This window comes from Zea mays, chromosome 9, assembly GCF_902167145.1.
Source record: "Zea mays cultivar B73 chromosome 9, Zm-B73-REFERENCE-NAM-5.0, whole genome shotgun sequence".
In the NCBI taxonomy this organism is placed as follows: domain Eukaryota; kingdom Viridiplantae; phylum Streptophyta; class Magnoliopsida; order Poales; family Poaceae; genus Zea; species Zea mays.
Window position 1 is genome coordinate 13,727,060 of NC_050104.1, and position 6,786 is coordinate 13,733,845.

Below are 6,786 nucleotides of genomic sequence, written 5' to 3' on the forward strand. Positions count from 1 at the left end.
GTACTAACTCAAATTCAATGGACACTACAAGCTGTTCGGCTGGCTTTAAGCCAACCGCCCGTGCTGCTGCTGGCGACATGTGCAGACACAAATACATTGTAGTAATGGTGAAGTCCAGGAACAATGTTGTTGCCACGAAGCCAGCCAAACAAGGTCACTATTATTTGGATCATCCATTATCTCACTCTCCCGCGACCCCTGTCGCCCCCAGCCTCCCCCATCCCCACCGCTCCTCCCCTCACTCGTGTCGCCGCCGTCAACCCTTCCCCTCTTCAAAATCATATCTTTAACATGGGCTATATGTAGGGGTGCAAACGGATCGGATCAGAGCGGATAACACATTTTCCATATCTTAATCCTATTTTTATCATCGAAATTGGATTGGAGCAAATGTTGTGTGTTTGCGGATATGGATATGGATATTTTAGGATATCAGAAATGGTGCGCGGTCAGAGCAGAAGCGTGGCGGAAGCAGATTTCAAAGGTCGGATAATATATGTATACATCTATTTTTATGGCGATCAATAATTCATAAGTTAAAGTTAAATAATTGACAACATAACTTGAATATAACTATAATAAATAACTAAGTAGGTAAATAATAAATAGCATTACGTCACACTATACTATGTGGGATCGACTGATCTGAGATTGATTTATGTTGGCCTATTGGTTTGGGTGGCAATTGATTTCTGTCATGTATAGCGTATATAAATTTCAGTTTTATTTGGAAAGTGGTAACTCATCGTTGACTGACTCTGTCTCTCTTGTACTTGACAAACTAATCGAATATTATCCTATTTTAAGCATCGGACAATCCTCGTTCAAATATCGAATACTACATATCAGGCGGATTTTGGTGATACCATATCCCTCACGTAGATCGGATTATCCGCATGATATAATTACTCCTCCACCATATCCATATAATTAGGATTTGGATCGGATCGGATCAAATAATTATCCACACCACTTGCACCCGTGGCTATATGCTAATATTCTCATAGTAATTTAGGCCCTGTTTGGATCCATGTGGCAAACAGTTTGACATCTAATTTTAGCATCATGGCCTCCAAACAGACTGGCTAATAAATTGGCTAATTGTTAGCCGGAGGACTGAAAACTGATCTTGCTAATAGGTACTAATAGATCGTGTAAAGAGAAAAGACATCTATTATCCAAGATTCCAAACATACCCTGACTAATTGTTGCTAGCTAATTATTTGTCGGCTATTTGTTAGCTAATGTCAAATAATTAGCCGCGAGGATCCAAACAGGGCCTTAGTCTTATAATGAAGTCATGCACTTCTCCTTCACGGATGAAACAAAATTTTCAGCTCTATTGTAGCTAAAGTTGTTTAAGAAAAAAAAATCTTGGTACAACATTTACTCATAGTAGATAAGAGTAGGGTTTGGCAAAAAAAAACTTAACATGATACTCGGACCTGAAATACCTGAAACATAATTTTTTTCGAAAATTTCATGTGGCAGCTTGTAAAACCCGAATTTATTTCGGGTACCACCGTTCGATAGTTGCATTATCCAAACTTCCCAAAACTCGTGTTGTTGTTAATTATCAGTTCATGTGTCTATAAGTATGCGCAAGTGTATATAGCAATATTAAATTGGGAACTTGTGATTACAGATTGCATGTGTTTTTTATATGCGTATATATTATTATTTACTTTGTGTTTTTTATACTGGTTTGATTGGGTGCATGTGTTTTTATGAAATTGACACGACAGTTTGGGTAGTTCGGAAATACTCGAACCCGAACCTGGATTTTTAGATACCCGAATTTCGAGTAATATAAAACTCGGTAACAACTCTCAAAAACCAAAATTAAAATTAATTGAATTAGCCGATCTGAATTTTTTTGGTTAACCTGAACGTCCCATATATAAGAGAAAGCAAGCAAAAAAAAATTTTAGCATCCTTAACCATTTACATATATTTGCGCCCAACGACCAACTTTAAGTCAAGCAATAACGTCGCAATGAAAATACAAAAGTTGACTTCCACCATAGATGCAATGTACGCAATCTTGGCAGCTTCGTGATACGCAGTCTCAAATCTAGCTTCCATGAAGTCGAAGGGTATACGGCCTAACACCTCAAAGCTATCATCATGTTTCACATACTGTTGGATTTAGAACTTCGCTATAGAATATGTCGTGTCAAAATTTCCATTATGTATACAATACGGTAAAATTCATCTAGAAAATTGATTTAAAAAATATCCCACAAATCGGTATTTAAAACCATACTAGTCGTTAAGTTTCGCAATTTGTATAAATTGTTCTTCTTCCAATACATTTATGAATGAAATCTTTACTTGTATCACTATATAAATACTTACAACAATTCGTCAGCTTTGAGTGTTGCTCGTAAAGGATCCCTAGCTTGCTAACTGATGCCGAGAAAATAACAATTATCTAGCTTACTTATTAAGGCAGCAAGGGGTAGGCGTCATTCCGTGTTCTGTTATTCTCATTCATGTTCTGTCTTTCTCATTCCCCCCTCCCCGCACAGTCTATTCTCATGTTCGGTCATCATTCCTTGTTTCCTTTCTCATTCCCCCTTCCACTCAAAGCACATTCGCATTCCCACGTACATCTCACGCCTAGCTAAAATTAAATTAAAAAAACACAAATAGCCCCAATGGGGATTCAAACCCGCGACCCATCAAGCAAACGTGCTTGTAGCTACCACTACACCACATTTGTGTTTATATCTACATCTATTATAGTAAAAACATATAATACATCTCTCCCGAAGCCCACCTACTACCCTCGCACAATGTGTAGTAGTAGAGAAGTATCACCGAGATTCTTAAGTTATATTTTTGGATTGAGGGGGTAGTATTTAAAGAAGAGCCTTGCATGCAATTTCTTTTGTTTGAATAATGTTTTCAACTTAAATTTCTTTTTTTGCATGTGTGACATTTATTCTCCGTGGATCTGACTTATGAGTCATTTTCATAAACCAATGCCAAAGATAATACATGTTTATTACTTGGAAACCCCGAACAAACACCACTAACAGGAGGCGCTCGCGTTGGTGTCGCTCATCGATGACGAGATGAAGCTTGGCGACTGCCAGTTCGACCTCTGGAAGCAGTCCTATATGGTCGCATGCGGCGCTGTGTATGGCAAGCTCCGGCGCAGCCGCCGCTTGGACGCGGTCCAGAGCGGCTGCACCGCGCTGTCCATCGTCAAACAGGGGGACCTCATGATCGTCGCCAATGCCGACGACTCTCAGTTTGTTCTGGGCATCACAACCGACGACGGCGCCATCACGTCGTCTAGCTCATCATCCACCTGAAGCCCAACCTGCCACGTAAGTCGCTACTGACCGTCCATGAATTCTTGTGCGCTGGGATGACAACCATTGCTGCTGTTGTGTGAGTGTCCTCGAACAAGATGTATGTAGAGGAGTAGCACATCCGGTGGTGCAACGACCAGGTGTACTACCTCGCTGATGAGTCCGGGGTGCACTTCATTTGGCAGCCCAGCCAAGAGTCATCGGTACTCGCCATGTCGTGCGCGTTTGACGACTACTATATTAAGGATTGTGGCGTCATCTCAGCGTCGCAGGTGACGTAGAGGAGGACCGACAACAATGACCACTCGCTATCGTCAGGGTAGCTTTTGTGCTGGCCTACCTTTAATTCTCTTCGCAAACACACACACTTGCATTTTTGTTTAAGCAAGCGTGTATGGTGGTGCGTGCCTGATGACTAACGATGTACGACGGAACTTCTACCGATAGGTCTGGCACGTGCTCTCCAATGATGAGACCATGTAAATCGTGACATATATCGAAGTCTGCATGATACTGATAGTTGTGATGTAGTAGTGAAACAGCTAAATTAAAATAACAAAATCTATTTATGGCTAGGATCACAAATGGATTATGAAACATTTTCTTATAACAATATAAGACACATTTTGTATATAAGTTATCATGGTATTATTGTTCCCGTTGCAACGCACGGGCACTCGCCTAGTATAATTCAGAAGAAAGTTAGATGAGGTCATTGTTTTTGTTTGCGGTGTTTATAGTTCAGAAAAGATATCTCCACGCCACTAGATCAATGCTTTTGTAAGTCTGCGCGTGTGACTGGACGAGCGATGGTGCCTCTACAACAGTTAAGCGAGACAACATGGCGTGATACCCTCTAGGATCGCAACTCACAAAGCAAGCCACATGCAATTTGACATTTAAGCTTATGTGATAGACGAAACATTGTAAAACTTTCACACACACAGTAGTACATTGGGCTACAAGGTATGCCACAACATACGGGCATACCCTATAGATCCGCCCATGTGTTTACAACAGATACAAACATCACGAAGAAAATCTTACTCTCAAGCCCAAGCATTATAAGGTCATGTTGGGAACTATAGTGCTAGTGCTTCGCAAATGACAAATATGATCACATGTAATGTCTATTGAAACACAACATGTTTCTAGAAGAGGACCAACACCGAAAGGTCAGTGAACAACCATCAGAGAAGGCAAGGCATAGGTCATCCTTAAGTTGATTAGCATCAATGTAATTTATGTGGCGTCCTCCACGATTGTGATCTTCACAATCAACTAAATGCCAAGCATCTAGATCCCATCTACATAGATGTCGGGGACCATAATTAGGGGTACCCCCAAGACTCCTAATCTCAGCTGGTAAACCCCATCAGCACAAAGCTGCGAAGGCCTGATGGGCGCGATTCAGGCCAAGGCTCCGCTCAAGGGACACGATCCCGCCTCGCCCGAGCCCGACCTCGGGCAAAGACAGCCGACCCCGAAAGATCCACGCCTCGCCCACTACACCAAAATCATACACTTCCTACGGTTTTAACTTCCTACAACTTTTATAACAAACCGTAGGAAATAAATAACTTCCGAGAGGCAACTGATAGCTCTAGGAAATAAACATAACTTCCTACGATATTTTATAAAAGCTATAGGAAGTTAGCTTTCACATGCCGACTCATGTGTTCGGTTAAGCGAGCCGCTAACTTCCTACGGCTGCCTCTTGGAAGTTAGCATGGGCAACTAACTTCCTACAGCCTCCTCTAGGAAGTTAACTTTTAGTTGCTGATCGGTGGGTGTGGTCAAACGAAAAGCTAACTTTCTACGGCTGCCTCTAGGAAGTTAGCATTGACAGCTAACTTCCTACGGCCTCCTCTAGGAAGTTAGATTTCAGCTTTTGACCAGCCAAACAAAAAAGCTAACTTTCTACGGCTGCCTCTAGAAAGTTAGCATGTGCAGCTAACTTCCTACGGCCTACTCTAGGAAGTTAGATTTCAGCTTTTGACCTAACTTACTATGGCCGGCTTTAGGAAGTTAGAGTACATGTACAAACTCTAGGAAATTATGTAACTTTCTATGGCTTTACACTAGGAAGTTATATTTTTTTTATCTTAAACCTCAACTGAATCTTATCCTCTTCTCACCCCTTTCTTACTCCCGTGTCTCTTCCACCAAATCGAAGCCGCCGCCGGACGCCTGCTCCCACCTGTGCAAGTCGCGGCCGCCGATGCACCAGCCTCGGCCCCGCCCGCCGCGGCCGCTCCTGCCCCCGGCCGTCGCTCCCGCCGGCGCGACCACACCCTTTCATCAGCTGTGCTAGTGGATTGCTAAAACCGTATGGGCGTGGCTACCTCATCTCATCGCTATCTCTGCTACCTTGCATTGGGCCAAGTCTTGTGAGGCTTGTCAAGTGTGTACTGCTTCTGCTGCATCGGGGTAAGTGATTTGTCTAATTGGTAAGTGGAGTATGAGTACGATCCACAATCTAGGTGCTTGTCTGCTAGTAAAACCGTCAGGTGGTGAAGCTCTGTAGCCGTGGCTAGCTGTCCTTTGCTTTATGAATCTGAGCGAGGGACACAACACAAGGGTCGGTCATGTATGTATGTATGTACGTCGCTAGTGGTCAACATTGTTTCCTCGTAGTCGCAGGCAGATCCTACAGAGGAGAGGCTCTGGTAAGCCCATGCATAAGCTACAGGGGAAGGACAGCTATGACATGAACAACATGTCCCAGTGCAGTGCCACCCACGAGCTCAGGACACCCACGACGTTGCACCCATCGTTGCTGGTGAGGACCACGAGGTACAGCTCCCTTAGCTATGACATGAAGTTTTAAGTCTTCTTTACTAAAAAGGGTGCCATAATTCACCCATTACTGCTTATTAATTGTCATCGACATTTGCCTTTTCCTTTATTGACGAGTTTTGAGCTGACAAAACCAGTTCAACCATTTTTAAATTTTTTAATATTATGGGTTTGATCAATGTTTTTTATTTCTGATAGATCACCTTTTGAATCGAATCCTGCCTGCTGGAGTGGAGGTACCCTCTTCGTTTGAGACAATTGTCAAGTGTACTAAACTTATTTTCACGAAACTTCTTTGAGTGTGCCAGATTCCTAATTAAACTAACATTTTCTACCTGTCTCCAATAGGTGATGAACCTGATTGCCAAGATGCTAATAAAACAAAAGGACAAAACAAAAAGAGAGTGAGAGGATTAGGGCCACTGCCATCCAAGCCATGGGAACACTTTGATCATGTACTGATGAATCTACCTGCTTCCGCTTTGTAGTTCCTCGGTAATTTTTTATCCTCATGCTTTTGTGTTATAATTTAATTATAGCATCACATTGTAGCCATTGGCTTTTTTTATATCATGATATGTAAATTCTTGTTTGGGCATAAATGCAGATAGAGCAGCTTGACAGATTTATTTTCTATCAGAATTTTAGCCTATAATCGAGAAGC